The sequence below is a fragment of the Lissotriton vulgaris genome, chromosome 10 (genome assembly GCF_964263255.1).
Source record: "Lissotriton vulgaris chromosome 10, aLisVul1.2, whole genome shotgun sequence".
In the NCBI taxonomy this organism is placed as follows: domain Eukaryota; kingdom Metazoa; phylum Chordata; class Amphibia; order Caudata; family Salamandridae; genus Lissotriton; species Lissotriton vulgaris.
The window spans coordinates 535575951-535602156 of record NC_141698.1 but is presented as its reverse complement, the minus strand read 5'-3'; the positions used below and the strand labels follow the sequence as shown (position 1 = coordinate 535602156).

The 26206-nt window shown below is 47.3% G+C and overlaps 47 non-coding genes across 47 annotated transcripts; all 47 read right to left on the bottom strand.

Annotated features, from left to right (window-relative positions):
• Positions 1–335: 335 nt before the first annotated feature.
• TRNAL-CAA (transfer RNA leucine (anticodon CAA)) lies at positions 336–447 on the bottom strand. The gene is made up of 2 exons: positions 410–447; positions 336–381 (listed from the first exon to the last, which is right to left on the bottom strand). It is a non-coding gene; the product is annotated as a tRNA-Leu (tRNA).
• A 293-nt stretch (positions 448–740) lies between these two features.
• On the bottom strand, positions 741–813 carry TRNAV-AAC (transfer RNA valine (anticodon AAC)). The gene has a single exon. It is a non-coding gene; the product is annotated as a tRNA-Val (tRNA).
• A 385-nt stretch (positions 814–1198) lies between these two features.
• On the bottom strand, positions 1199–1270 carry TRNAP-AGG (transfer RNA proline (anticodon AGG)). The gene has a single exon. It is a non-coding gene; the product is annotated as a tRNA-Pro (tRNA).
• A 405-nt stretch (positions 1271–1675) lies between these two features.
• On the bottom strand, positions 1676–1748 carry TRNAV-UAC (transfer RNA valine (anticodon UAC)). Its single transcript has one exon. It is a non-coding gene; the product is annotated as a tRNA-Val (tRNA).
• Positions 1749–2133: 385 nt separating this feature from the next.
• TRNAP-CGG (transfer RNA proline (anticodon CGG)) lies at positions 2134–2205 on the bottom strand. Its single transcript has one exon. It is a non-coding gene; the product is annotated as a tRNA-Pro (tRNA).
• Positions 2206–3137: 932 nt separating this feature from the next.
• Positions 3138–3249, bottom strand: TRNAL-CAA (transfer RNA leucine (anticodon CAA)). The gene is made up of 2 exons: positions 3212–3249; positions 3138–3183 (listed from the first exon to the last, which is right to left on the bottom strand). It is a non-coding gene; the product is annotated as a tRNA-Leu (tRNA).
• Positions 3250–3542: 293 nt separating this feature from the next.
• On the bottom strand, positions 3543–3615 carry TRNAV-AAC (transfer RNA valine (anticodon AAC)). The gene has a single exon. It is a non-coding gene; the product is annotated as a tRNA-Val (tRNA).
• Positions 3616–3996: 381 nt separating this feature from the next.
• On the bottom strand, positions 3997–4068 carry TRNAP-AGG (transfer RNA proline (anticodon AGG)). The gene has a single exon. It is a non-coding gene; the product is annotated as a tRNA-Pro (tRNA).
• Positions 4069–4473: 405 nt separating this feature from the next.
• On the bottom strand, positions 4474–4546 carry TRNAV-UAC (transfer RNA valine (anticodon UAC)). The gene has a single exon. It is a non-coding gene; the product is annotated as a tRNA-Val (tRNA).
• Positions 4547–4931: 385 nt separating this feature from the next.
• TRNAP-CGG (transfer RNA proline (anticodon CGG)) lies at positions 4932–5003 on the bottom strand. Its single transcript has one exon. It is a non-coding gene; the product is annotated as a tRNA-Pro (tRNA).
• Positions 5004–5935: 932 nt separating this feature from the next.
• Positions 5936–6047, bottom strand: TRNAL-CAA (transfer RNA leucine (anticodon CAA)). Its single transcript has 2 exons — positions 6010–6047; positions 5936–5981 (listed from the first exon to the last, which is right to left on the bottom strand). It is a non-coding gene; the product is annotated as a tRNA-Leu (tRNA).
• A 293-nt stretch (positions 6048–6340) lies between these two features.
• Positions 6341–6413, bottom strand: TRNAV-AAC (transfer RNA valine (anticodon AAC)). Its single transcript has one exon. It is a non-coding gene; the product is annotated as a tRNA-Val (tRNA).
• A 381-nt stretch (positions 6414–6794) lies between these two features.
• On the bottom strand, positions 6795–6866 carry TRNAP-AGG (transfer RNA proline (anticodon AGG)). The gene has a single exon. It is a non-coding gene; the product is annotated as a tRNA-Pro (tRNA).
• A 405-nt stretch (positions 6867–7271) lies between these two features.
• On the bottom strand, positions 7272–7344 carry TRNAV-UAC (transfer RNA valine (anticodon UAC)). Its single transcript has one exon. It is a non-coding gene; the product is annotated as a tRNA-Val (tRNA).
• A 385-nt stretch (positions 7345–7729) lies between these two features.
• TRNAP-CGG (transfer RNA proline (anticodon CGG)) lies at positions 7730–7801 on the bottom strand. Its single transcript has one exon. It is a non-coding gene; the product is annotated as a tRNA-Pro (tRNA).
• Positions 7802–8733: 932 nt separating this feature from the next.
• On the bottom strand, positions 8734–8845 carry TRNAL-CAA (transfer RNA leucine (anticodon CAA)). The gene is made up of 2 exons: positions 8808–8845; positions 8734–8779 (listed from the first exon to the last, which is right to left on the bottom strand). It is a non-coding gene; the product is annotated as a tRNA-Leu (tRNA).
• Positions 8846–9138: 293 nt separating this feature from the next.
• TRNAV-AAC (transfer RNA valine (anticodon AAC)) lies at positions 9139–9211 on the bottom strand. Its single transcript has one exon. It is a non-coding gene; the product is annotated as a tRNA-Val (tRNA).
• A 385-nt stretch (positions 9212–9596) lies between these two features.
• TRNAP-AGG (transfer RNA proline (anticodon AGG)) lies at positions 9597–9668 on the bottom strand. The gene has a single exon. It is a non-coding gene; the product is annotated as a tRNA-Pro (tRNA).
• Positions 9669–10073: 405 nt separating this feature from the next.
• Positions 10074–10146, bottom strand: TRNAV-UAC (transfer RNA valine (anticodon UAC)). The gene has a single exon. It is a non-coding gene; the product is annotated as a tRNA-Val (tRNA).
• A 385-nt stretch (positions 10147–10531) lies between these two features.
• Positions 10532–10603, bottom strand: TRNAP-CGG (transfer RNA proline (anticodon CGG)). Its single transcript has one exon. It is a non-coding gene; the product is annotated as a tRNA-Pro (tRNA).
• A 932-nt stretch (positions 10604–11535) lies between these two features.
• On the bottom strand, positions 11536–11647 carry TRNAL-CAA (transfer RNA leucine (anticodon CAA)). Its single transcript has 2 exons — positions 11610–11647; positions 11536–11581 (listed from the first exon to the last, which is right to left on the bottom strand). It is a non-coding gene; the product is annotated as a tRNA-Leu (tRNA).
• A 293-nt stretch (positions 11648–11940) lies between these two features.
• On the bottom strand, positions 11941–12013 carry TRNAV-AAC (transfer RNA valine (anticodon AAC)). Its single transcript has one exon. It is a non-coding gene; the product is annotated as a tRNA-Val (tRNA).
• A 381-nt stretch (positions 12014–12394) lies between these two features.
• Positions 12395–12466, bottom strand: TRNAP-AGG (transfer RNA proline (anticodon AGG)). The gene has a single exon. It is a non-coding gene; the product is annotated as a tRNA-Pro (tRNA).
• A 405-nt stretch (positions 12467–12871) lies between these two features.
• Positions 12872–12944, bottom strand: TRNAV-UAC (transfer RNA valine (anticodon UAC)). Its single transcript has one exon. It is a non-coding gene; the product is annotated as a tRNA-Val (tRNA).
• A 385-nt stretch (positions 12945–13329) lies between these two features.
• TRNAP-CGG (transfer RNA proline (anticodon CGG)) lies at positions 13330–13401 on the bottom strand. Its single transcript has one exon. It is a non-coding gene; the product is annotated as a tRNA-Pro (tRNA).
• A 932-nt stretch (positions 13402–14333) lies between these two features.
• Positions 14334–14445, bottom strand: TRNAL-CAA (transfer RNA leucine (anticodon CAA)). The gene is made up of 2 exons: positions 14408–14445; positions 14334–14379 (listed from the first exon to the last, which is right to left on the bottom strand). It is a non-coding gene; the product is annotated as a tRNA-Leu (tRNA).
• Positions 14446–14738: 293 nt separating this feature from the next.
• Positions 14739–14811, bottom strand: TRNAV-AAC (transfer RNA valine (anticodon AAC)). The gene has a single exon. It is a non-coding gene; the product is annotated as a tRNA-Val (tRNA).
• Positions 14812–15196: 385 nt separating this feature from the next.
• Positions 15197–15268, bottom strand: TRNAP-AGG (transfer RNA proline (anticodon AGG)). Its single transcript has one exon. It is a non-coding gene; the product is annotated as a tRNA-Pro (tRNA).
• Positions 15269–15673: 405 nt separating this feature from the next.
• Positions 15674–15746, bottom strand: TRNAV-UAC (transfer RNA valine (anticodon UAC)). Its single transcript has one exon. It is a non-coding gene; the product is annotated as a tRNA-Val (tRNA).
• Positions 15747–16131: 385 nt separating this feature from the next.
• Positions 16132–16203, bottom strand: TRNAP-CGG (transfer RNA proline (anticodon CGG)). Its single transcript has one exon. It is a non-coding gene; the product is annotated as a tRNA-Pro (tRNA).
• Positions 16204–17135: 932 nt separating this feature from the next.
• Positions 17136–17247, bottom strand: TRNAL-CAA (transfer RNA leucine (anticodon CAA)). The gene is made up of 2 exons: positions 17210–17247; positions 17136–17181 (listed from the first exon to the last, which is right to left on the bottom strand). It is a non-coding gene; the product is annotated as a tRNA-Leu (tRNA).
• Positions 17248–17540: 293 nt separating this feature from the next.
• On the bottom strand, positions 17541–17613 carry TRNAV-AAC (transfer RNA valine (anticodon AAC)). The gene has a single exon. It is a non-coding gene; the product is annotated as a tRNA-Val (tRNA).
• Positions 17614–17994: 381 nt separating this feature from the next.
• Positions 17995–18066, bottom strand: TRNAP-AGG (transfer RNA proline (anticodon AGG)). The gene has a single exon. It is a non-coding gene; the product is annotated as a tRNA-Pro (tRNA).
• A 405-nt stretch (positions 18067–18471) lies between these two features.
• TRNAV-UAC (transfer RNA valine (anticodon UAC)) lies at positions 18472–18544 on the bottom strand. The gene has a single exon. It is a non-coding gene; the product is annotated as a tRNA-Val (tRNA).
• A 385-nt stretch (positions 18545–18929) lies between these two features.
• Positions 18930–19001, bottom strand: TRNAP-CGG (transfer RNA proline (anticodon CGG)). Its single transcript has one exon. It is a non-coding gene; the product is annotated as a tRNA-Pro (tRNA).
• A 932-nt stretch (positions 19002–19933) lies between these two features.
• TRNAL-CAA (transfer RNA leucine (anticodon CAA)) lies at positions 19934–20045 on the bottom strand. Its single transcript has 2 exons — positions 20008–20045; positions 19934–19979 (listed from the first exon to the last, which is right to left on the bottom strand). It is a non-coding gene; the product is annotated as a tRNA-Leu (tRNA).
• Positions 20046–20338: 293 nt separating this feature from the next.
• On the bottom strand, positions 20339–20411 carry TRNAV-AAC (transfer RNA valine (anticodon AAC)). Its single transcript has one exon. It is a non-coding gene; the product is annotated as a tRNA-Val (tRNA).
• Positions 20412–20796: 385 nt separating this feature from the next.
• Positions 20797–20868, bottom strand: TRNAP-AGG (transfer RNA proline (anticodon AGG)). Its single transcript has one exon. It is a non-coding gene; the product is annotated as a tRNA-Pro (tRNA).
• Positions 20869–21273: 405 nt separating this feature from the next.
• TRNAV-UAC (transfer RNA valine (anticodon UAC)) lies at positions 21274–21346 on the bottom strand. Its single transcript has one exon. It is a non-coding gene; the product is annotated as a tRNA-Val (tRNA).
• Positions 21347–21731: 385 nt separating this feature from the next.
• TRNAP-CGG (transfer RNA proline (anticodon CGG)) lies at positions 21732–21803 on the bottom strand. The gene has a single exon. It is a non-coding gene; the product is annotated as a tRNA-Pro (tRNA).
• Positions 21804–22735: 932 nt separating this feature from the next.
• Positions 22736–22847, bottom strand: TRNAL-CAA (transfer RNA leucine (anticodon CAA)). The gene is made up of 2 exons: positions 22810–22847; positions 22736–22781 (listed from the first exon to the last, which is right to left on the bottom strand). It is a non-coding gene; the product is annotated as a tRNA-Leu (tRNA).
• Positions 22848–23140: 293 nt separating this feature from the next.
• TRNAV-AAC (transfer RNA valine (anticodon AAC)) lies at positions 23141–23213 on the bottom strand. The gene has a single exon. It is a non-coding gene; the product is annotated as a tRNA-Val (tRNA).
• A 381-nt stretch (positions 23214–23594) lies between these two features.
• On the bottom strand, positions 23595–23666 carry TRNAP-AGG (transfer RNA proline (anticodon AGG)). Its single transcript has one exon. It is a non-coding gene; the product is annotated as a tRNA-Pro (tRNA).
• Positions 23667–24071: 405 nt separating this feature from the next.
• TRNAV-UAC (transfer RNA valine (anticodon UAC)) lies at positions 24072–24144 on the bottom strand. The gene has a single exon. It is a non-coding gene; the product is annotated as a tRNA-Val (tRNA).
• Positions 24145–24529: 385 nt separating this feature from the next.
• On the bottom strand, positions 24530–24601 carry TRNAP-CGG (transfer RNA proline (anticodon CGG)). Its single transcript has one exon. It is a non-coding gene; the product is annotated as a tRNA-Pro (tRNA).
• A 932-nt stretch (positions 24602–25533) lies between these two features.
• Positions 25534–25645, bottom strand: TRNAL-CAA (transfer RNA leucine (anticodon CAA)). Its single transcript has 2 exons — positions 25608–25645; positions 25534–25579 (listed from the first exon to the last, which is right to left on the bottom strand). It is a non-coding gene; the product is annotated as a tRNA-Leu (tRNA).
• A 293-nt stretch (positions 25646–25938) lies between these two features.
• On the bottom strand, positions 25939–26011 carry TRNAV-AAC (transfer RNA valine (anticodon AAC)). The gene has a single exon. It is a non-coding gene; the product is annotated as a tRNA-Val (tRNA).
• Positions 26012–26206: the final 195 nt, after the last annotated feature.

Here is a 26206-nt window from a genome sequence, read left to right as displayed (position 1 = left end):
TGCTCCTCCCACATAACCAGGAAGCCCTGTTGAACATGTCTGCCTGTGTTGTTGCAGGGACAGTGCCTTCTCTGCCCAAAAGGTGGCAGGAGAGCCTCACAACAAATGATGGGATCAACTGCTTATTTCGAAACCCAGCAAGGCAGTTACTGTGATGGATTGCAAATGTAATGGAAGGTGTGCCTGCGGTGTCACTTTCAGAAATACATGGAATTGTGATTGAGGGCCCAGCCTGGTGGATTTCTCTTTATTTACTACAGGTTCCCGCAAATATTGTGGTGTGTGTGGGGAATGCACTGCAAAAATTAGGAAGACTTAAGGGTGTAAAAGGGACCTGTCAGAAGTGGGATTTGAACCCACGCCTCCATGAGGAGACCAGAAGGCTCAGCATCACTGAAGATCAAGCTCTCTTGAGTCTGGCGCCTTAGACCACTCGGCCATCCTGACGGCTCAGGGTGTGCTTAGTTCTGACTTTTCTGTCTGCACCTGCCAACGTTTCCACTTACAACGTTCACAGAAATGTCACAGGTGTAAAGGCCCCAACAATACAACATAGCTCACACAAAATAAAAATAGGCCCAAGAACAACCCCCAGATGATCGATGGAGATAACTTTGTTTCGTCTGCAAAGGTAAAAAAAAATTCTCGCGGCTCACCGTGTTCAAAGACCACCTCTTCTTAAACTTGCATTGAGATAATAAGGTTTTAGAGTGTGCACAAAAAAAGCATCCAATGCACAGTGTTTCTGCCCCGTCTCGAACCGGGGAGCTTTCGCGTGTTAGGCGAACGTGATGACCACTACACTACAGAAACTACCTTGGTGCTTTCTACTGTTAGAGGAAAGTTTCTCTCAAGTCTTCACCCTACTTCTATTCTGCTGTATCAGCAGCGGCTCAGAATGTGCAGAACAAGTGTGAAAACCTCAGAGATATCATCCAACATGCTTGCAATTAGACGTATTCAAAACTCACTTGTGCAGGCATCGACAGGCAAATATCTGATGCCTAAATGCCAGCGAGTACAGCTTGGGAAAGCATCACCTGGGACACACTGAGACTAAGCAGGTAGGCAGATAAAGCATGGTGATCCATTTTTCTTCTGAGGTTAGAAATATGTTGTGCAACAATGCACCCAGTATAACGAGAAATAGTCAGGCATAGTGCTTTTTTAGTAGGGTTTGTATGTTTACCTCTAAAAAGGGCTCGTCCGGGATTTGAACCCGGGACCTCTCGCACCCTAAGCGAGAATCATACCCCTAGACCAACGAGCCACACAAGAGTCACCTCTGACACGGCTCCAGGGGTTAGTGGCAGCTAGCCAGTACATGCTGCTCTGTTCTGCAATATGATTGCTGTCTTTTCCATGACCGTCATCAAACAAGAAATTAAAAAGCCTCTGTCCTTCAGACAGTTTGTTTGCTTTAAGTGTCTGCTCGTGGTGAGGACAAGAGAAGCATTTCTTCTCTCATGCCTTGCTTTCATGAAGTAGGCCCACCCTACAGAGCAAAGTGCGAGCAAGCGAATGGCGCAAGCTATCGTCACTTCTCTTTTCGAGCTGTCACTGAGATCTCTGGAGCACACTACGTCAGGCTGGTGAGGAATAGACAGCCTCTATTATCTCAGCTTTTCTATAAAGTGAGCCAGTAAATGCAAACACTGTGAAAAACAGCAAGCTGCATTTCTGCCCGGTCTCGAACCAGGGACCTTTCGCGTGTAAGGCGAACGTGATAACCACTACACTACAGAAACAGACACTACCTCAGGAATCTTGTTGGCGTGTATTGGGTTGGAACGCACAGACTAAGGGCCAACGTCCTTGAAGCTCAAAGTTGGGCTCTCCTTACCCGGTCTCTCTTTCTTTGGAAGACAGGAATGAGGACCACTTTTTTCCCCAAGAGGCGATTTTGAAACCATATCCTGAAATGACACTAGAAAAACTCTTTGCATGTAATGTTCCTACACTGCTGGTCCAGCCCAGAAAAGCAGTTGCAAGGAAGTCCTGCACTCCTTTATCATGTCAAAAGTGGAAAATAGCGTGCAGGGTAAGGAACCTTCTCGACATACACAGCGTCTTATAGCATTGAAAAGAAGAAAGGCTCCTATATGACAAGCAGTCTGAAAACTTCCACAGGATGGGCTCGTCCGGGATTTGAACCCGGGACCTCTCGCACCCGAAGCGAGAATCATACCCCTAGACCAACGAGCCTGAGTGGCCAGGAGACATTTTGAACAATTACTGAAGCGTCTTTCAGAAAACAGCAGGGCTATTTGGCTCGTCTCCCTATAAGTGAGCCACACAAAGTCATGTTTTCTCTCAAGTTGTTGTTTTTTCACTCCAGCAAGGAAGGGGGCAGCCAATCTCCTATCGGCCAGTGAGCAGTAAAAAGGCACAGATGAGAACAGCAAGCACTTTCTGGCACTTGTACTCCTCTGCAAGTCCTGGACCCTTGCTCCATAGACTTCCACACCAGAAGCAATGAAGGGCCCACCATTTCTTGCGCCTGAGAAAGAGGTGTTTGATATTTGGATTCAAACGCGCCCGCTCAGCGCTCGATCAGGCTCGATCAGGCGAGATTTATATGAGTGGCTCACAGGCCTGAAACATTCACCTGGGAGACCCAGAGTGGCTGACTTCCCAGTATGGCCATTGTTGGGCGAGTCTCCTCCTTTCCTCCTGCCTCAATCTAGAATTGGCTGCAAATCACAAGAGGGAGTGCAATGTCCGTGTGTAGTGCCTACTACCAGCTACCTCTCTGTCTTCCTTATGTAAATTAGAATTTTCAAGGGGGGACCATTGGCAATCTGCTCCTCCCACATAACCAGGAAGCCCTGTTGAACATGTCTGCCTGTGTTGTTGCAGGGACAGTGCCTTCTCTGCCAAAAAGGTGGCAGGAGAGCCTCACAACAAATGATGGGATCAACTGCTTATTTCGAAACCCAGCAAGGCAGTTACTGTGATGGATTGCAAATGTAATGGAAGGTGTGCCTGAGGTGTCACTTTCAGAAATACATGGAATTGTGATTGAGGGCCCAGCCTGGTGGATTTCTCTTTATTTACTACAGGTTCCCGCAAATATTGTGGTGTGTGTGGGGAATGCACTGCAAAAATTAGGAAGACTTAAGGGTGTAAAAGGGACCTGTCAGAAGTGGGATTTGAACCCACGCCTCCATGAGGAGACCAGAAGGCTCAGCATCACTGAAGATCAAGCTCTCTTGAGTCTGGCGCCTTAGACCACTCGGCCATCCTGACGGCTCAGGGTGTGCTTAGTTCTGACTTTTCTGTCTGCACCTGCCAACGTTTCCACTTACAACGTTCACAGAAATGTCACAGGTGTAAAGGCCCCAACAATACAACATAGCTCACACAAAATAAAAATAGGCCCAAGAACAACCCCCAGATGATCGATGGAGATAACTTTGTTTCGTCTGCAAAGGTAAAAAAAAATTCTCGCGGCTCACTGTGTTCAAAGACCACCTCTTCTTAAACTTGCATTGAGATAATAAGGTTTTAGAGTGTGCACAAAAAAAGCATCCAATGCACAGTGTTTCTGCCCCGTCTCGAACCGGGGACCTTTCGCGTGTTAGGCGAACGTGATGACCACTACACTACAGAAACTACCTTGGTGCTTTCTACTGTTAGAGGAAAGTTTCTCTCAAGTCTTCACCCTACTTCTATTCTGCTGTATCAGCAGCGGCTCAGAATGTGCAGAACAAGTGTGAAAACCTCAGAGATATCATCCAACATGCTTGCAATTAGACGTATTCAAAACTCACTTGTGCAGGCATCGACAGGCAAATATCTGATGCCTAAATGCCAGCGAGTACAGCTTGGGAAAGCATGACCTGGGACACACTGAGACTAAGCAGGTAGGCAGATAAAGCATGGTGATCCATTTTTCTTCTGAGGTTAGAAATATGTTGTGCAACAATGCACCCAGTATAACGAGAAATAGTCATAGTGCTTTTTTAGTAGGGTTTGTATGTTTACCTCTAAAAAGGGCTCGTCCGGGATTTGAACCCGGGACCTCTCGCACCCTAAGCGAGAATCATACCCCTAGACCAACGAGCCACGCAAGAGTCACCTCTGACACGGCTCCAGGGGTTAGTGGCAGCTAGCCAGTACATGCTGCTCTGTTCTGCAATATGATTGCTGTCTTTTCCATGACCGTCATCAAACAAGAAATTAAAAAGCCTATGTCCTTCAGACAGTTTGTTTGCTTTAAGTGTCTGCTCGTGGTGAGGACAAGAGAAGCATTTCTTCTCTCATGCCTTGCTTTCATGAAGTAGGCCCACCCTACAGAGCAAAGTGCGAGCAAGCGAATGGCGCAAGCTATCGTCACTTCTCTTTTCGAGCTGTCACTGAGATCTCTGGAGCACACTACGTCAGGCTGGTGAGGAATAGACAGCCTCTATTATCTCAGCTTTTCTATAAAGTGAGCCAGTAAATGCAAACACTGTGAAAAACAGCAAGCTGCATTTCTGCCCGGTCTCGAACCAGGGACCTTTTGCGTGTAAGGCGAACGTGATAACCACTACACTACAGAAACAGACACTACCTCAGGAATCTTGTTGGCGTGTATTGGGTTGGAACGCACAGACTAAGGGCCAACGTCCTTGAAGCTCAAAGTTGGGCTCTCCTTACCCGGTCTCTCTTTCTTTGGAAGACAGGAATGAGGACCACTTTTTTCCCCAAGAGGCGATTTTGAAACCATATCCTGAAATGACACTAGAAAAACTCTTTGCATGTAATGTTCCTACACTGCTGGTCCAGCCCAGAAAAGCAGTTGCAAGGAAGTCCTGCACTCCTTTATCATGTCAAAAGTGGAAAATAGCGTGCAGGGTAAGGAACCTTCTCGACATACACAGCGTCTTATAGCATTGAAAAGAAGAAAGGCTCCTATATAACAAGCAGCCTGAAAACTTCCACAGGATGGGCTCGTCCGGGATTTGAACCCGGGACCTCTCGCACCCGAAGCGAGAATCATACCCCTAGACCAACGAGCCTGAGTGGCCAGGAGACATTTTGAACAATTACTGAAGCGTCTTTCAGAAAACAGCAGGGCTATTTGGCTCGTCTCCCTATAAGTGAGCCACACAAAGTCATGTTTTCTCTCAAGTTGTTGTTTTTTCACTCCAGCAAGGAAGGGGGCAGCCAATCTCCTATCGGCCAGTGAGCAGTAAAAAGGCACAGATGAGAACAGCAAGCACTTTCTGGCACTTGTACTCCTCTGCAAGTCCTGGACCCTTGCTCCATAGACTTCCACACCAGAAGCAATGAAGGGCCCACCATTTCTTGCGCCTGAGAAAGAGGTGTTTGATATTTGGATTCAAACGCGCTCGCTCAGCGCTCGATCAGGCTCGATCAGGCGAGATTTATATGAGTGGCTCACAGGCCTGAAACATTCACCTGGGAGACCCAGAGTGGCTGACTTCCCAGTATGGCCATTGTTGGGCGAGTCTCCTCCTTTCCTCCTGCCTCAATCTAGAATTGGCTGCAAATCACAAGAGGGAGTGCAATGTCCGTGTGTAGTGCCTACTACCAGCTACCTCTCTGTCTTCCTTATGTAAATTAGAATTTTCAAGGGGGGACCATTGGCAATCTGCTCCTCCCACATAACCAGGAAGCCCTGTTGAACATGTCTGCCTGTGTTGTTGCAGGGACAGTGCCTTCTCTGCCCAAAAGGTGGCAGGAGAGCCTCACAACAAATGATGGGATCAACTGCTTATTTCGAAACCCAGCAAGGCAGTTACTGTGATGGATTGCAAATGTAATGGAAGGTGTGCCTGCGGTGTCACTTTCAGAAATACATGGAATTGTGATTGAGGGCCCAGCCTGGTGGATTTCTCTTTATTTACTACAGGTTCCCGCAAATATTGTGGTGTGTGTGGGGAATGCACTGCAAAAATTAGGAAGACTTAAGGGTGTAAAAGGGACCTGTCAGAAGTGGGATTTGAACCCACGCCTCCATGAGGAGACCAGAAGGCTCAGCATCACTGAAGATCAAGCTCTCTTGAGTCTGGCGCCTTAGACCACTCGGCCATCCTGACGGCTCAGGGTGTGCTTAGTTCTGACTTTTCTGTCTGCACCTGCCAACGTTTCCACTTACAACGTTCACAGAAATGTCACAGGTGTAAAGGCCCCAACAATACAACATAGCTCACACAAAATAAAAATAGGCCCAAGAACAACCCCCAGATGATCGATGGAGATAACTTTGTTTCGTCTGCAAAGGTAAAAAAAAATTCTCGCGGCTCACCGTGTTCAAAGACCACCTCTTCTTAAACTTGCATTGAGATAATAAGGTTTTAGAGTGTGCACAAAAAAAGCATCCAATGCACAGTGTTTCTGCCCCGTCTCGAACCGGGGACCTTTCGCGTGTTAGGCGAACGTGATGACCACTACACTACAGAAACTACCTTGGTGCTTTCTACTGTTAGAGGAAAGTTTCTCTCAAGTCTTCACCCTACTTCTATTCTGCTGTATCAGCAGCGGCTCAGAATGTGCAGAACAAGTGTGAAAACCTCAGAGATATCATCCAACATGCTTGCAATTAGACGTATTCAAAACTCACTTGTGCAGGCATCGACAGGCAAATATCTGATGCCTAAATGCCAGCGAGTACAGCTTGGGAAAGCATGACCTGGGACACACTGAGACTAAGCAGGTAGGCAGATAAAGCATGGTGATCCATTTTTCTTCTGAGGTTAGAAATATGTTGTGCAACAATGCACCCAGTATAACGAGAAATAGTCATAGTGCTTTTTTAGTAGGGTTTGTATGTTTACCTCTAAAAAGGGCTCGTCCGGGATTTGAACCCGGGACCTCTCGCACCCTAAGCGAGAATCATACCCCTAGACCAACGAGCCACGCAAGAGTCACCTCTGACACGGCTCCAGGGGTTAGTGGCAGCTAGCCAGTACATGCTGCTCTGTTCTGCAATATGATTGCTGTCTTTTCCATGACCGTCATCAAACAAGAAATTAAAAAGCCTCTGTCCTTCAGACAGTTTGTTTGCTTTAAGTGTCTGCTCGTGGTGAGGACAAGAGAAGCATTTCTTCTCTCATGCCTTGCTTTCATGAAGTAGGCCCACCCTACAGAGCAAAGTGCGAGCAAGCGAATGGCGCAAGCTATCGTCACTTCTCTTTTCGAGCTGTCACTGAGATCTCTGGAGCACACTACGTCAGGCTGGTGAGGAATAGACAGCCTCTATTATCTCAGCTTTTCTATAAAGTGAGCCAGTAAATGCAAACACTGTGAAAAACAGCAAGCTGCATTTCTGCCCGGTCTCGAACCAGGGACCTTTCGCGTGTAAGGCGAACGTGATAACCACTACACTACAGAAACAGACACTACCTCAGGAATCTTGTTGGCGTGTATTGGGTTGGAACGCACAGACTAAGGGCCAACGTCCTTGAAGCTCAAAGTTGGGCTCTCCTTACCCGGTCTCTCTTTCTTTGGAAGACAGGAATGAGGACCACTTTTTTCCCCAAGAGGCGATTTTGAAACCATATCCTGAAATGACACTAGAAAAACTCTTTGCATGTAATGTTCCTACACTGCTGGTCCAGCCCAGAAAAGCAGTTGCAAGGAAGTCCTGCACTCCTTTATCATGTCAAAAGTGGAAAATAGCGTGCAGGGTAAGGAACCTTCTCGACATACACAGCGTCTTATAGCATTGAAAAGAAGAAAGGCTCCTATATGACAAGCAGCCTGAAAACTTCCACAGGATGGGCTCGTCCGGGATTTGAACCCGGGACCTCTCGCACCCGAAGCGAGAATCATACCCCTAGACCAACGAGCCTGAGTGGCCAGGAGACATTTTGAACAATTACTGAAGCGTCTTTCAGAAAACAGCAGGGCTATTTGGCTCGTCTCCCTATAAGTGAGCCACACAAAGTCATGTTTTCTCTCAAGTTGTTGTTTTTTCACTCCAGCAAGGAAGGGGGCAGCCAATCTCCTATCGGCCAGTGAGCAGTAAAAAGGCACAGATGAGAACAGCAAGCACTTTCTGGCACTTGTACTCCTCTGCAAGTCCTGGACCCTTGCTCCATAGACTTCCACACCAGAAGCAATGAAGGGCCCACCATTTCTTGCGCCTGAGAAAGAGGTGTTTGATATTTGGATTCAAACGCGCTCGCTCAGCGCTCGATCAGGCGAGATCAGGCGAGATTTATATGAGTGGCTCACAGGCCTGAAACATTCACCTGGGAGACCCAGAGTGGCTGACTTCCCAGTATGGCCATTGTTGGGCGAGTCTCCTCCTTTCCTCCTGCCTCAATCTAGAATTGGCTGCAAATCACAAGAGGGAGTGCAATGTCCGTGTGTAGTGCCTACTACCAGCTACCTCTCTGTCTTCCTTATGTAAATTAGAATTTTCAAGGGGGGACCATTGGCAATCTGCTCCTCCCACATAACCAGGAAGCCCTGTTGAACATGTCTGCCTGTGTTGTTGCAGGGACAGTGCCTTCTCTGCCCAAAAGGTGGCAGGAGAGCCTCACAACAAATGATGGGATCAACTGCTTATTTCGAAACCCAGCAAGGCAGTTACTGTGATGGATTGCAAATGTAATGGAAGGTGTGCCTGCGGTGTCACTTTCAGAAATACATGGAATTGTGTTTGAGGGCCCAGCCTGGTGGATTTCTCTTTATTTACTACAGGTTCCCGCAAATATTGTGGTGTGTGTGGGGAATGCACTGCAAAAATTAGGAAGACTTAAGGGTGTAAAAGGGACCTGTCAGAAGTGGGATTTGAACCCACGCCTCCATGAGGAGACCAGAAGGCTCAGCATCACTGAAGATCAAGCTCTCTTGAGTCTGGCGCCTTAGACCACTCGGCCATCCTGACGGCTCAGGGTGTGCTTAGTTCTGACTTTTCTGTCTGCACCTGCCAACGTTTCCACTTACAACGTTCACAGAAATGTCACAGGTGTAAAGGCCCCAACAATACAACATAGCTCACACAAAATAAAAATAGGCCCAAGAACAACCCCCAGATGATCGATGGAGATAACTTTGTTTCGTCTGCAAAGGTAAAAAAAAATTCTCGCGGCTCACCGTGTTCAAAGACCACCTCTTCTTAAACTTGCATTGAGATAATAAGGTTTTAGAGTGTGCACAAAAAAAGCATCCAATGCACAGTGTTTCTGCCCCGTCTCGAACCGGGGACCTTTCGCGTGTTAGGCGAACGTGATGACCACTACACTACAGAAACTACCTTGGTGCTTTCTACTGTTAGAGGAAAGTTTCTCTCAAGTCTTCACCCTACTTCTATTCTGCTGTATCAGCAGCGGCTCAGAATGTGCAGAACAAGTGTGAAAACCTCAGAGATATCATCCAACATGCTTGCAATTAGACGTATTCAAAACTCACTTGTGCAGGCATCGACAGGCAAATATCTGATGCCTAAATGCCAGCGAGTACAGCTTGGGAAAGCATCACCTGGGACACACTGAGACTAAGCAGGTAGGCAGATAAAGCATGGTGATCCATTTTTCTTCTGAGGTTAGAAATATGTTGTGCAACAATGCACCCAGTATAACGAGAAATAGTCAGGCATAGTGCTTTTTTAGTAGGGTTTGTATGTTTACCTCTAAAAAGGGCTCGTCCGGGATTTGAACCCGGGACCTCTCGCACCCTAAGCGAGAATCATACCCCTAGACCAACGAGCCACGCAAGAGTCACCTCTGACACGGCTCCAGGGGTTAGTGGCAGCTAGCCAGTACATGCTGCTCTGTTCTGCAATATGATTGCTGTCTTTTCCATGACCGTCATCAAACAAGAAATTAAAAAGCCTCTGTCCTTCAGACAGTTTGTTTGCTTTAAGTGTCTGCTCGTGGTGAGGACAAGAGAAGCATTTCTTCTCTCATGCCTTGCTTTCATGAAGTAGGCCCACCCTACAGAGCAAAGTGCGAGCAAGCGAATGGCGCAAGCTATCGTCACTTCTCTTTTCGAGCTGTCACTGAGATCTCTGGAGCACACTACGTCAGGCTGGTGAGGAATAGACAGCCTCTATTATCTCAGCTTTTCTATAAAGTGAGCCAGTAAATGCAAACACTGTGAAAAACAGCAAGCTGCATTTCTGCCCGGTCTCGAACCAGGGACCTTTCGCGTGTAAGGCGAACGTGATAACCACTACACTACAGAAACAGACACTACCTCAGGAATCTTGTTGGCGTGTATTGGGTTGGAACGCACAGACTAAGGGCCAACGTCCTTGAAGCTCAAAGTTGGGCTCTCCTTACCCGGTCTCTCTTTCTTTGGAAGACAGGAATGAGGACCACTTTTTTCCCCAAGAGGCGATTTTGAAACCATATCCTGAAATGACACTAGAAAAACTCTTTGCATGTAATGTTCCTACACTGCTGGTCCAGCCCAGAAAAGCAGTTGCAAGGAAGTCCTGCACTCCTTTATCATGTCAAAAGTGGAAAATAGCGTGCAGGGTAAGGAACCTTCTCGACATACACAGCGTCTTATAGCATTGAAAAGAAGAAAGGCTCCTATATGACAAGCAGCCTGAAAACTTCCACAGGATGGGCTCGTCCGGGATTTGAACCCGGGACCTCTCGCACCCGAAGCGAGAATCATACCCCTAGACCAACGAGCCTGAGTGGCCAGGAGACATTTTGAACAATTACTGAAGCGTCTTTCAGAAAACAGCAGGGCTATTTGGCTCGTCTCCCTATAAGTGAGCCACACAAAGTCATGTTTTCTCTCAAGTTGTTGTTTTTTCACTCCAGCAAGGAAGGGGGCAGCCAATCTCCTATCGGCCAGTGAGCAGTAAAAAGGCACAGATGAGAACAGCAAGCACTTTCTGGCACTTGTACTCCTCTGCAAGTCCTGGACCCTTGCTCCATAGACTTCCACACCAGAAGCAATGAAGGGCCCACCATTTCTTGCGCCTGAGAAAGAGGTGTTTGATATTTGGATTCAAACGCGCCCGCTCAGCGCTCGATCAGGCTCGATCAGGCGAGATTTATATGAGTGGCTCACAGGCCTGAAACATTCACCTGGGAGACCCAGAGTGGCTGACTTCCCAGTATGGCCATTGTTGGGCGAGTCTCCTCCTTTCCTCCTGCCTCAATCTAGAATTGGCTGCAAATCACAAGAGGGAGTGCAATGTCCGTGTGTAGTGCCTACTACCAGCTACCTCTCTGTCTTCCTTATGTAAATTAGAATTTTCAAGGGGGGACCATTGGCAATCTGCTCCTCCCACATAACCAGGAAGCCCTGTTGAACATGTCTGCCTGTGTTGTTGCAGGGACAGTGCCTTCTCTGCCAAAAAGGTGGCAGGAGAGCCTCACAACAAATGATGGGATCAACTGCTTATTTCGAAACCCAGCAAGGCAGTTACTGTGATGGATTGCAAATGTAATGGAAGGTGTGCCTGAGGTGTCACTTTCAGAAATACATGGAATTGTGATTGAGGGCCCAGCCTGGTGGATTTCTCTTTATTTACTACAGGTTCCCGCAAATATTGTGGTGTGTGTGGGGAATGCACTGCAAAAATTAGGAAGACTTAAGGGTGTAAAAGGGACCTGTCAGAAGTGGGATTTGAACCCACACCTCCATGAGGAGACCAGAAGGCTCAGCATCACTGAAGATCAAGCTCTCTTGAGTCTGGCGCCTTAGACCACTCGGCCATCCTGACGGCTCAGGGTGTGCTTAGTTCTGACTTTTCTGTCTGCACCTGCCAACGTTTCCACTTACAACGTTCACAGAAATGTCACAGGTGTAAAGGCCCCAACAATACAACATAGCTCACACAAAATAAAAATAGGCCCAAGAACAACCCCCAGATGATCGATGGAGATAACTTTGTTTCGTCTGCAAAGGTAAAAAAAAATTCTCGCGGCTCACTGTGTTCAAAGACCACCTCTTCTTAAACTTGCATTGAGATAATAAGGTTTTAGAGTGTGCACAAAAAAAGCATCCAATGCACAGTGTTTCTGCCCCGTCTCGAACCGGGGACCTTTCGCGTGTTAGGCGAACGTGATGACCACTACACTACAGAAACTACCTTGGTGCTTTCTACTGTTAGAGGAAAGTTTCTCTCAAGTCTTCACCCTACTTCTATTCTGCTGTATCAGCAGCGGCTCAGAATGTGCAGAACAAGTGTGAAAACCTCAGAGATATCATCCAACATGCTTGCAATTAGACGTATTCAAAACTCACTTGTGCAGGCATCGACAGGCAAATATCTGATGCCTAAATGCCAGCGAGTACAGCTTGGGAAAGCATGACCTGGGACACACTGAGACTAAGCAGGTAGGCAGATAAAGCATGGTGATCCATTTTTCTTCTGAGGTTAGAAATATGTTGTGCAACAATGCACCCAGTATAACGAGAAATAGTCATAGTGCTTTTTTAGTAGGGTTTGTATGTTTACCTCTAAAAAGGGCTCGTCCGGGATTTGAACCCGGGACCTCTCGCACCCTAAGCGAGAATCATACCCCTAGACCAACGAGCCACGCAAGAATCACCTCTGACACGGCTCCAGGGGTTAGTGGCAGCTAGCCAGTACATGCTGCTCTGTTCTGCAATATGATTGCTGTCTTTTCCATGACCGTCATCAAACAAGAAATTAAAAAGCCTATGTCCTTCAGACAGTTTGTTTGCTTTAAGTGTCTGCTCGTGGTGAGGACAAGAGAAGCATTTCTTCTCTCATGCCTTGCTTTCATGAAGTAGGCCCACCCTACAGAGCAAAGTGCGAGCAAGCGAATGGCGCAAGCTATCGTCACTTCTCTTTTCGAGCTGTCACTGAGATCTCTGGAGCACACTACGTCAGGCTGGTGAGGAATAGACAGCCTCTATTATCTCAGCTTTTCTATAAAGTGAGCCAGTAAATGCAAACACTGTGAAAAACAGCAAGCTGCATTTCTGCCCGGTCTCGAACCAGGGACCTTTCGCGTGTAAGGCGAACGTGATAACCACTACACTACAGAAACAGACACTACCTCAGGAATCTTGTTGGCGTGTATTGGGTTGGAACGCACAGACTAAGGGCCAACGTCCTTGAAGCTCAAAGTTGGGCTCTCCTTACCCGGTCTCTCTTTCTTTGGAAGACAGGAATGAGGACCACTTTTTTCCCCAAGAGGCGATTTTGAAACCATATCCTGAAATGACACTAGAAAAACTCTTTGCATGTAATGTTCCTACACTGCTGGTCCAGCCCAGAAAAGCAGTTGCAAGGAAGTCCTGCACTCCTTTATCATGTCAAAAGTGGAAAATAGCGTGCAGGGTAAGGAACCTTCTCGACATACACAGCGTCTTATAGCATTGAAAAGAAGAAAGGCTCCTATATAACAAGCAGCCTGAAAACTTCCACAGGATGGGCTCGTCCGGGATTTGAACCCGGGACCTCTCGCACCCGAAGCGAGAATCATACCCCTAGACCAACGAGCCTGAGTGGCCAGGAGACATTTTGAACAATTACTGAAGCGTCTTTCAGAAAACAGCAGGGCTATTTGGCTCGTCTCCCTATAAGTGAGCCACACAAAGTCATGTTTTCTCTCAAGTTGTTGTTTTTTCACTCCAGCAAGGAAGGGGGCAGCCAATCTCCTATCGGCCAGTGAGCAGTAAAAAGGCACAGATGAGAACAGCAAGCACTTTCTGGCACTTGTACTCCTCTGCAAGTCCTGGACCCTTGCTCCATAGACTTCCACACCAGAAGCAATGAAGGGCCCACCATTTCTTGCGCCTGAGAAAGAGGTGTTTGATATTTGGATTCAAACGCGCTCGCTCAGCGCTCGATCAGGCGAGATCAGGCGAGATTTATATGAGTGGCTCACAGGCCTGAAACATTCACCTGGGAGACCCAGAGTGGCTGACTTCCCAGTATGGCCATTGTTGGGCGAGTCTCCTCCTTTCCTCCTGCCTCAATCTAGAATTGGCTGCAAATCACAAGAGGGAGTGCAATGTCCGTGTGTAGTGCCTACTACCAGCTACCTCTCTGTCTTCCTTATGTAAATTAGAATTTTCAAGGGGGGACCATTGGCAATCTGCTCCTCCCACATAACCAGGAAGCCCTGTTGAACATGTCTGCCTGTGTTGTTGCAGGGACAGTGCCTTCTCTGCCCAAAAGGTGGCAGGAGAGCCTCACAACAAATGATGGGATCAACTGCTTATTTCGAAACCCAGCAAGGCAGTTACTGTGATGGATTGCAAATGTAATGGAAGGTGTGCCTGCGGTGTCACTTTCAGAAATACATGGAATTGTGTTTGAGGGCCCAGCCTGGTGGATTTCTCTTTATTTACTACAGGTTCCCGCAAATATTGTGGTGTGTGTGGGGAATGCACTGCAAAAATTAGGAAGACTTAAGGGTGTAAAAGGGACCTGTCAGAAGTGGGATTTGAACCCACGCCTCCATGAGGAGACCAGAAGGCTCAGCATCACTGAAGATCAAGCTCTCTTGAGTCTGGCGCCTTAGACCACTCGGCCATCCTGACGGCTCAGGGTGTGCTTAGTTCTGACTTTTCTGTCTGCACCTGCCAACGTTTCCACTTACAACGTTCACAGAAATGTCACAGGTGTAAAGGCCCCAACAATACAACATAGCTCACACAAAATAAAAATAGGCCCAAGAACAACCCCCAGATGATCGATGGAGATAACTTTGTTTCGTCTGCAAAGGTAAAAAAAAATTCTCGCGGCTCACCGTGTTCAAAGACCACCTCTTCTTAAACTTGCATTGAGATAATAAGGTTTTAGAGTGTGCACAAAAAAAGCATCCAATGCACAGTGTTTCTGCCCCGTCTCGAACCGGGGACCTTTCGCGTGTTAGGCGAACGTGATGACCACTACACTACAGAAACTACCTTGGTGCTTTCTACTGTTAGAGGAAAGTTTCTCTCAAGTCTTCACCCTACTTCTATTCTGCTGTATCAGCAGCGGCTCAGAATGTGCAGAACAAGTGTGAAAACCTCAGAGATATCATCCAACATGCTTGCAATTAGACGTATTCAAAACTCACTTGTGCAGGCATCGACAGGCAAATATCTGATGCCTAAATGCCAGCGAGTACAGCTTGGGAAAGCATCACCTGGGACACACTGAGACTAAGCAGGTAGGCAGATAAAGCATGGTGATCCATTTTTCTTCTGAGGTTAGAAATATGTTGTGCAACAATGCACCCAGTATAACGAGAAATAGTCAGGCATAGTGCTTTTTTAGTAGGGTTTGTATGTTTACCTCTAAAAAGGGCTCGTCCGGGATTTGAACCCGGGACCTCTCGCACCCTAAGCGAGAATCATACCCCTAGACCAACGAGCCACGCAAGAGTCACCTCTGACACGGCTCCAGGGGTTAGTGGCAGCTAGCCAGTACATGCTGCTCTGTTCTGCAATATGATTGCTGTCTTTTCCATGACCGTCATCAAACAAGAAATTAAAAAGCCTCTGTCCTTCAGACAGTTTGTTTGCTTTAAGTGTCTGCTCGTGGTGAGGACAAGAGAAGCATTTCTTCTCTCATGCCTTGCTTTCATGAAGTAGGCCCACCCTACAGAGCAAAGTGCGAGCAAGCGAATGGCGCAAGCTATCGTCACTTCTCTTTTCGAGCTGTCACTGAGATCTCTGGAGCACACTACGTCAGGCTGGTGAGGAATAGACAGCCTCTATTATCTCAGCTTTTCTATAAAGTGAGCCAGTAAATGCAAACACTGTGAAAAACAGCAAGCTGCATTTCTGCCCGGTCTCGAACCAGGGACCTTTCGCGTGTAAGGCGAACGTGATAACCACTACACTACAGAAACAGACACTACCTCAGGAATCTTGTTGGCGTGTATTGGGTTGGAACGCACAGACTAAGGGCCAACGTCCTTGAAGCTCAAAGTTGGGCTCTCCTTACCCGGTCTCTCTTTCTTTGGAAGACAGGAATGAGGACCACTTTTTTCCCCAAGAGGCGATTTTGAAACCATATCCTGAAATGACACTAGAAAAACTCTTTGCATGTAATGTTCCTACACTGCTGGTCCAGCCCAGAAAAGCAGTTGCAAGGAAGTCCTGCACTCCTTTATCATGTCAAAAGTGGAAAATAGCGTGCAGGGTAAGGAACCTTCTCGACATACACAGCGTCTTATAGCATTGAAAAGAAGAAAGGCTCCTATATGACAAGCAGCCTGAAAACTTCCACAGGATGGGCTCGTCCGGGATTTGAACCCGGGACCTCTCGCACCCGAAGCGAGAATCATACCCCTAGACCAACGAGCCTGAGTGGCCAGGAGACATTTTGAACAATTACTGAAGCGTCTTTCAGAAAACAGCAGGGCTATTTGGCTCGTCTCCCTATAAGTGAGCCACACAAAGTCATGTTTTCTCTCAAGTTGTTGTTTTTTCACTCCAGCAAGGAAGGGGGCAGCCAATCTCCTATCGGCCAGTGAGCAGTAAAAAGGCACAGATGAGAACAGCAAGCACTTTCTGGCACTTGTACTCCTCTGCAAGTCCTGGACCCTTGCTCCATAGACTTCCACACCAGAAGCAATGAAGGGCCCACCATTTCTTGCGCCTGAGAAAGAGGTGTTTGATATTTGGATTCAAACGCGCCCGCTCAGCGCTCGATCAGGCTCGATCAGGCGAGATTTATATGAGTGGCTCACAGGCCTGAAACATTCACCTGGGAGACCCAGAGTGGCTGACTTCCCAGTATGGCCATTGTTGGGCGAGTCTCCTCCTTTCCTCCTGCCTCAATCTAGAATTGGCTGCAAATCACAAGAGGGAGTGCAATGTCCGTGTGTAGTGCCTACTACCAGCTACCTCTCTGTCTTCCTTATGTAAATTAGAATTTTCAAGGGGGGACCATTGGCAATCTGCTCCTCCCACATAACCAGGAAGCCCTGTTGAACATGTCTGCCTGTGTTGTTGCAGGGACAGTGCCTTCTCTGCCAAAAAGGTGGCAGGAGAGCCTCACAACAAATGATGGGATCAACTGCTTATTTCGAAACCCAGCAAGGCAGTTACTGTGATGGATTGCAAATGTAATGGAAGGTGTGCCTGAGGTGTCACTTTCAGAAATACATGGAATTGTGATTGAGGGCCCAGCCTGGTGGATTTCTCTTTATTTACTACAGGTTCCCGCAAATATTGTGGTGTGTGTGGGGAATGCACTGCAAAAATTAGGAAGACTTAAGGGTGTAAAAGGGACCTGTCAGAAGTGGGATTTGAACCCACACCTCCATGAGGAGACCAGAAGGCTCAGCATCACTGAAGATCAAGCTCTCTTGAGTCTGGCGCCTTAGACCACTCGGCCATCCTGACGGCTCAGGGTGTGCTTAGTTCTGACTTTTCTGTCTGCACCTGCCAACGTTTCCACTTACAACGTTCACAGAAATGTCACAGGTGTAAAGGCCCCAACAATACAACATAGCTCACACAAAATAAAAATAGGCCCAAGAACAACCCCCAGATGATCGATGGAGATAACTTTGTTTCGTCTGCAAAGGTAAAAAAAAATTCTCGCGGCTCACTGTGTTCAAAGACCACCTCTTCTTAAACTTGCATTGAGATAATAAGGTTTTAGAGTGTGCACAAAAAAAGCATCCAATGCACAGTGTTTCTGCCCCGTCTCGAACCGGGGACCTTTCGCGTGTTAGGCGAACGTGATGACCACTACACTACAGAAACTACCTTGGTGCTTTCTACTGTTAGAGGAAAGTTTCTCTCAAGTCTTCACCCTACTTCTATTCTGCTGTATCAGCAGCGGCTCAGAATGTGCAGAACAAGTGTGAAAACCTCAGAGATATCATCCAACATGCTTGCAATTAGACGTATTCAAAACTCACTTGTGCAGGCATCGACAGGCAAATATCTGATGCCTAAATGCCAGCGAGTACAGCTTGGGAAAGCATGACCTGGGACACACTGAGACTAAGCAGGTAGGCAGATAAAGCATGGTGATCCATTTTTCTTCTGAGGTTAGAAATATGTTGTGCAACAATGCACCCAGTATAACGAGAAATAGTCATAGTGCTTTTTTAGTAGGGTTTGTATGTTTACCTCTAAAAAGGGCTCGTCCGGGATTTGAACCCGGGACCTCTCGCACCCTAAGCGAGAATCATACCCCTAGACCAACGAGCCACGCAAGAGTCACCTCTGACACGGCTCCAGGGGTTAGTGGCAGCTAGCCAGTACATGCTGCTCTGTTCTGCAATATGATTGCTGTCTTTTCCATGACCGTCATCAAACAAGAAATTAAAAAGCCTATGTCCTTCAGACAGTTTGTTTGCTTTAAGTGTCTGCTCGTGGTGAGGACAAGAGAAGCATTTCTTCTCTCATGCCTTGCTTTCATGAAGTAGGCCCACCCTACAGAGCAAAGTGCGAGCAAGCGAATGGCGCAAGCTATCGTCACTTCTCTTTTCGAGCTGTCACTGAGATCTCTGGAGCACACTACGTCAGGCTGGTGAGGAATAGACAGCCTCTATTATCTCAGCTTTTCTATAAAGTGAGCCAGTAAATGCAAACACTGTGAAAAACAGCAAGCTGCATTTCTGCCCGGTCTCGAACCAGGGACCTTTCGCGTGTAAGGCGAACGTGATAACCACTACACTACAGAAACAGACACTACCTCAGGAATCTTGTTGGCGTGTATTGGGTTGGAACGCACAGACTAAGGGCCAACGTCCTTGAAGCTCAAAGTTGGGCTCTCCTTACCCGGTCTCTCTTTCTTTGGAAGACAGGAATGAGGACCACTTTTTTCCCCAAGAGGCGATTTTGAAACCATATCCTGAAATGACACTAGAAAAACTCTTTGCATGTAATGTTCCTACACTGCTGGTCCAGCCCAGAAAAGCAGTTGCAAGGAAGTCCTGCACTCCTTTATCATGTCAAAAGTGGAAAATAGCGTGCAGGGTAAGGAACCTTCTCGACATACACAGCGTCTTATAGCATTGAAAAGAAGAAAGGCTCCTATATAACAAGCAGCCTGAAAACTTCCACAGGATGGGCTCGTCCGGGATTTGAACCCGGGACCTCTCGCACCCGAAGCGAGAATCATACCCCTAGACCAACGAGCCTGAGTGGCCAGGAGACATTTTGAACAATTACTGAAGCGTCTTTCAGAAAACAGCAGGGCTATTTGGCTCGTCTCCCTATAAGTGAGCCACACAAAGTCATGTTTTCTCTCAAGTTGTTGTTTTTTCACTCCAGCAAGGAAGGGGGCAGCCAATCTCCTATCGGCCAGTGAGCAGTAAAAAGGCACAGATGAGAACAGCAAGCACTTTCTGGCACTTGTACTCCTCTGCAAGTCCTGGACCCTTGCTCCATAGACTTCCACACCAGAAGCAATGAAGGGCCCACCATTTCTTGCGCCTGAGAAAGAGGTGTTTGATATTTGGATTCAAACGCGCTCGCTCAGCGCTCGATCAGGCTCGATCAGGCGAGATTTATATGAGTGGCTCACAGGCCTGAAACATTCACCTGGGAGACCCAGAGTGGCTGACTTCCCAGTATGGCCATTGTTGGGCGAGTCTCCTCCTTTCCTCCTGCCTCAATCTAGAATTGGCTGCAAATCACAAGAGGGAGTGCAATGTCCGTGTGTAGTGCCTACTACCAGCTACCTCTCTGTCTTCCTTATGTAAATTAGAATTTTCAAGGGGGGACCATTGGCAATCTGCTCCTCCCACATAACCAGGAAGCCCTGTTGAACATGTCTGCCTGTGTTGTTGCAGGGACAGTGCCTTCTCTGCCCAAAAGGTGGCAGGAGAGCCTCACAACAAATGATGGGATCAACTGCTTATTTCGAAACCCAGCAAGGCAGTTACTGTGATGGATTGCAAATGTAATGGAAGGTGTGCCTGCGGTGTCACTTTCAGAAATACATGGAATTGTGATTGAGGGCCCAGCCTGGTGGATTTCTCTTTATTTACTACAGGTTCCCGCAAATATTGTGGTGTGTGTGGGGAATGCACTGCAAAAATTAGGAAGACTTAAGGGTGTAAAAGGGACCTGTCAGAAGTGGGATTTGAACCCACGCCTCCATGAGGAGACCAGAAGGCTCAGCATCACTGAAGATCAAGCTCTCTTGAGTCTGGCGCCTTAGACCACTCGGCCATCCTGACGGCTCAGGGTGTGCTTAGTTCTGACTTTTCTGTCTGCACCTGCCAACGTTTCCACTTACAACGTTCACAGAAATGTCACAGGTGTAAAGGCCCCAACAATACAACATAGCTCACACAAAATAAAAATAGGCCCAAGAACAACCCCCAGATGATCGATGGAGATAACTTTGTTTCGTCTGCAAAGGTAAAAAAAAATTCTCGCGGCTCACCGTGTTCAAAGACCACCTCTTCTTAAACTTGCATTGAGATAATAAGGTTTTAGAGTGTGCACAAAAAAAGCATCCAATGCACAGTGTTTCTGCCCCGTCTCGAACCGGGGAGCTTTCGCGTGTTAGGCGAACGTGATGACCACTACACTACAGAAACTACCTTGGTGCTTTCTACTGTTAGAGGAAAGTTTCTCTCAAGTCTTCACCCTACTTCTATTCTGCTGTATCAGCAGCGGCTCAGAATGTGCAGAACAAGTGTGAAAACCTCAGAGATATCATCCAACATGCTTGCAATTAGACGTATTCAAAACTCACTTGTGCAGGCATCGACAGGCAAATATCTGATGCCTAAATGCCAGCGAGTACAGCTTGGGAAAGCATCACCTGGGACACACTGAGACTAAGCAGGTAGGCAGATAAAGCATGGTGATCCATTTTTCTTCTGAGGTTAGAAATATGTTGTGCAACAATGCACCCAGTATAACGAGAAATAGTCAGGCATAGTGCTTTTTTAGTAGGGTTTGTATGTTTACCTCTAAAAAGGGCTCGTCCGGGATTTGAACCCGGGACCTCTCGCACCCTAAGCGAGAATCATACCCCTAGACCAACGAGCCACACAAGAGTCACCTCTGACACGGCTCCAGGGGTTAGTGGCAGCTAGCCAGTACATGCTGCTCTGTTCTGCAATATGATTGCTGTCTTTTCCATGACCGTCATCAAACAAGAAATTAAAAAGCCTCTGTCCTTCAGACAGTTTGTTTGCTTTAAGTGTCTGCTCGTGGTGAGGACAAGAGAAGCATTTCTTCTCTCATGCCTTGCTTTCATGAAGTAGGCCCACCCTACAGAGCAAAGTGCGAGCAAGCGAATGGCGCAAGCTATCGTCACTTCTCTTTTCGAGCTGTCACTGAGATCTCTGGAGCACACTACGTCAGGCTGGTGAGGAATAGACAGCCTCTATTATCTCAGCTTTTCTATAAAGTGAGCCAGTAAATGCAAACACTGTGAAAAACAGCAAGCTGCATTTCTGCCCGGTCTCGAACCAGGGACCTTTCGCGTGTAAGGCGAACGTGATAACCACTACACTACAGAAACAGACACTACCTCAGGAATCTTGTTGGCGTGTATTGGGTTGGAACGCACAGACTAAGGGCCAACGTCCTTGAAGCTCAAAGTTGGGCTCTCCTTACCCGGTCTCTCTTTCTTTGGAAGACAGGAATGAGGACCACTTTTTTCCCCAAGAGGCGATTTTGAAACCATATCCTGAAATGACACTAGAAAAACTCTTTGCATGTAATGTTCCTACACTGCTGGTCCAGCCCAGAAAAGCAGTTGCAAGGAAGTCCTGCACTCCTTTATCATGTCAAAAGTGGAAAATAGCGTGCAGGGTAAGGAACCTTCTCGACATACACAGCGTCTTATAGCATTGAAAAGAAGAAAGGCTCCTATATGACAAGCAGTCTGAAAACTTCCACAGGATGGGCTCGTCCGGGATTTGAACCCGGGACCTCTCGCACCCGAAGCGAGAATCATACCCCTAGACCAACGAGCCTGAGTGGCCAGGAGACATTTTGAACAATTACTGAAGCGTCTTTCAGAAAACAGCAGGGCTATTTGGCTCGTCTCCCTATAAGTGAGCCACACAAAGTCATGTTTTCTCTCAAGTTGTTGTTTTTTCACTCCAGCAAGGAAGGGGGCAGCCAATCTCCTATCGGCCAGTGAGCAGTAAAAAGGCACAGATGAGAACAGCAAGCACTTTCTGGCACTTGTACTCCTCTGCAAGTCCTGGACCCTTGCTCCATAGACTTCCACACCAGAAGCAATGAAGGGCCCACCATTTCTTGCGCCTGAGAAAGAGGTGTTTGATATTTGGATTCAAACGCGCCCGCTCAGCGCTCGATCAGGCTCGATCAGGCGAGATTTATATGAGTGGCTCACAGGCCTGAAACATTCACCTGGGAGACCCAGAGTGGCTGACTTCCCAGTATGGCCATTGTTGGGCGAGTCTCCTCCTTTCCTCCTGCCTCAATCTAGAATTGGCTGCAAATCACAAGAGGGAGTGCAATGTCCGTGTGTAGTGCCTACTACCAGCTACCTCTCTGTCTTCCTTATGTAAATTAGAATTTTCAAGGGGGGACCATTGGCAATCTGCTCCTCCCACATAACCAGGAAGCCCTGTTGAACATGTCTGCCTGTGTTGTTGCAGGGACAGTGCCTTCTCTGCCAAAAAGGTGGCAGGAGAGCCTCACAACAAATGATGGGATCAACTGCTTATTTCGAAACCCAGCAAGGCAGTTACTGTGATGGATTGCAAATGTAATGGAAGGTGTGCCTGAGGTGTCACTTTCAGAAATACATGGAATTGTGATTGAGGGCCCAGCCTGGTGGATTTCTCTTTATTTACTACAGGTTCCCGCAAATATTGTGGTGTGTGTGGGGAATGCACTGCAAAAATTAGGAAGACTTAAGGGTGTAAAAGGGACCTGTCAGAAGTGGGATTTGAACCCACGCCTCCATGAGGAGACCAGAAGGCTCAGCATCACTGAAGATCAAGCTCTCTTGAGTCTGGCGCCTTAGACCACTCGGCCATCCTGACGGCTCAGGGTGTGCTTAGTTCTGACTTTTCTGTCTGCACCTGCCAACGTTTCCACTTACAACGTTCACAGAAATGTCACAGGTGTAAAGGCCCCAACAATACAACATAGCTCACACAAAATAAAAATAGGCCCAAGAACAACCCCCAGATGATCGATGGAGATAACTTTGTTTCGTCTGCAAAGGTAAAAAAAAATTCTCGCGGCTCACTGTGTTCAAAGACCACCTCTTCTTAAACTTGCATTGAGATAATAAGGTTTTAGAGTGTGCACAAAAAAAGCATCCAATGCACAGTGTTTCTGCCCCGTCTCGAACCGGGGACCTTTCGCGTGTTAGGCGAACGTGATGACCACTACACTACAGAAACTACCTTGGTGCTTTCTACTGTTAGAGGAAAGTTTCTCTCAAGTCTTCACCCTACTTCTATTCTGCTGTATCAGCAGCGGCTCAGAATGTGCAGAACAAGTGTGAAAACCTCAGAGATATCATCCAACATGCTTGCAATTAGACGTATTCAAAACTCACTTGTGCAGGCATCGACAGGCAAATATCTGATGCCTAAATGCCAGCGAGTACAGCTTGGGAAAGCATGACCTGGGACACACTGAGACTAAGCAGGTAGGCAGATAAAGCATGGTGATCCATTTTTCTTCTGAGGTTAGAAATATGTTGTGCAACAATGCACCCAGTATAACGAGAAATAGTCATAGTGCTTTTTTAGTAGGGTTTGTATGTTTACCTCTAAAAAGGGCTCGTCCGGGATTTGAACCCGGGACCTCTCGCACCCTAAGCGAGAATCATACCCCTAGACCAACGAGCCACGCAAGAGTCACCTCTGACACGGCTCCAGGGGTTAGTGGCAGCTAGCCAGTACATGCTGCTCTGTTCTGCAATATGATTGCTGTCTTTTCCATGACCGTCATCAAACAAGAAATTAAAAAGCCTATGTCCTTCAGACAGTTTGTTTGCTTTAAGTGTCTGCTCGTGGTGAGGACAAGAGAAGCATTTCTTCTCTCATGCCTTGCTTTCATGAAGTAGGCCCACCCTACAGAGCAAAGTGCGAGCAAGCGAATGGCGCAAGCTATCGTCACTTCTCTTTTCGAGCTGTCACTGAGATCTCTGGAGCACACTACGTCAGGCTGGTGAGGAATAGACAGCCTCTATTATCTCAGCTTTTCTATAAAGTGAGCCAGTAAATGCAAACACTGTGAAAAACAGCAAGCTGCATTTCTGCCCGGTCTCGAACCAGGGACCTTTTGCGTGTAAGGCGAACGTGATAACCACTACACTACAGAAACAGACACTACCTCAGGAATCTTGTTGGCGTGTATTGGGTTGGAACGCACAGACTAAGGGCCAACGTCCTTGAAGCTCAAAGTTGGGCTCTCCTTACCCGGTCTCTCTTTCTTTGGAAGACAGGAATGAGGACCACTTTTTTCCCCAAGAGGCGATTTTGAAACCATATCCTGAAATGACACTAGAAAAACTCTTTGCATGTAATGTTCCTACACTGCTGGTCCAGCCCAGAAAAGCAGTTGCAAGGAAGTCCTGCACTCCTTTATCATGTCAAAAGTGGAAAATAGCGTGCAGGGTAAGGAACCTTCTCGACATACACAGCGTCTTATAGCATTGAAAAGAAGAAAGGCTCCTATATAACAAGCAGCCTGAAAACTTCCACAGGATGGGCTCGTCCGGGATTTGAACCCGGGACCTCTCGCACCCGAAGCGAGAATCATACCCCTAGACCAACGAGCCTGAGTGGCCAGGAGACATTTTGAACAATTACTGAAGCGTCTTTCAGAAAACAGCAGGGCTATTTGGCTCGTCTCCCTATAAGTGAGCCACACAAAGTCATGTTTTCTCTCAAGTTGTTGTTTTTTCACTCCAGCAAGGAAGGGGGCAGCCAATCTCCTATCGGCCAGTGAGCAGTAAAAAGGCACAGATGAGAACAGCAAGCACTTTCTGGCACTTGTACTCCTCTGCAAGTCCTGGACCCTTGCTCCATAGACTTCCACACCAGAAGCAATGAAGGGCCCACCATTTCTTGCGCCTGAGAAAGAGGTGTTTGATATTTGGATTCAAACGCGCTCGCTCAGCGCTCGATCAGGCTCGATCAGGCGAGATTTATATGAGTGGCTCACAGGCCTGAAACATTCACCTGGGAGACCCAGAGTGGCTGACTTCCCAGTATGGCCATTGTTGGGCGAGTCTCCTCCTTTCCTCCTGCCTCAATCTAGAATTGGCTGCAAATCACAAGAGGGAGTGCAATGTCCGTGTGTAGTGCCTACTACCAGCTACCTCTCTGTCTTCCTTATGTAAATTAGAATTTTCAAGGGGGGACCATTGGCAATCTGCTCCTCCCACATAACCAGGAAGCCCTGTTGAACATGTCTGCCTGTGTTGTTGCAGGGACAGTGCCTTCTCTGCCCAAAAGGTGGCAGGAGAGCCTCACAACAAATGATGGGATCAACTGCTTATTTCGAAACCCAGCAAGGCAGTTACTGTGATGGATTGCAAATGTAATGGAAGGTGTGCCTGCGGTGTCACTTTCAGAAATACATGGAATTGTGATTGAGGGCCCAGCCTGGTGGATTTCTCTTTATTTACTACAGGTTCCCGCAAATATTGTGGTGTGTGTGGGGAATGCACTGCAAAAATTAGGAAGACTTAAGGGTGTAAAAGGGACCTGTCAGAAGTGGGATTTGAACCCACGCCTCCATGAGGAGACCAGAAGGCTCAGCATCACTGAAGATCAAGCTCTCTTGAGTCTGGCGCCTTAGACCACTCGGCCATCCTGACGGCTCAGGGTGTGCTTAGTTCTGACTTTTCTGTCTGCACCTGCCAACGTTTCCACTTACAACGTTCACAGAAATGTCACAGGTGTAAAGGCCCCAACAATACAACATAGCTCACACAAAATAAAAATAGGCCCAAGAACAACCCCCAGATGATCGATGGAGATAACTTTGTTTCGTCTGCAAAGGTAAAAAAAAATTCTCGCGGCTCACCGTGTTCAAAGACCACCTCTTCTTAAACTTGCATTGAGATAATAAGGTTTTAGAGTGTGCACAAAAAAAGCATCCAATGCACAGTGTTTCTGCCCCGTCTCGAACCGGGGACCTTTCGCGTGTTAGGCGAACGTGATGACCACTACACTACAGAAACTACCTTGGTGCTTTCTACTGTTAGAGGAAAGTTTCTCTCAAGTCTTCACCCTACTTCTATTCTGCTGTATCAGCAGCGGCTCAGAATGTGCAGAACAAGTGTGAAAACCTCAGAGATATCATCCAACATGCTTGCAATTAGACGTATTCAAAACTCACTTGTGCAGGCATCGACAGGCAAATATCTGATGCCTAA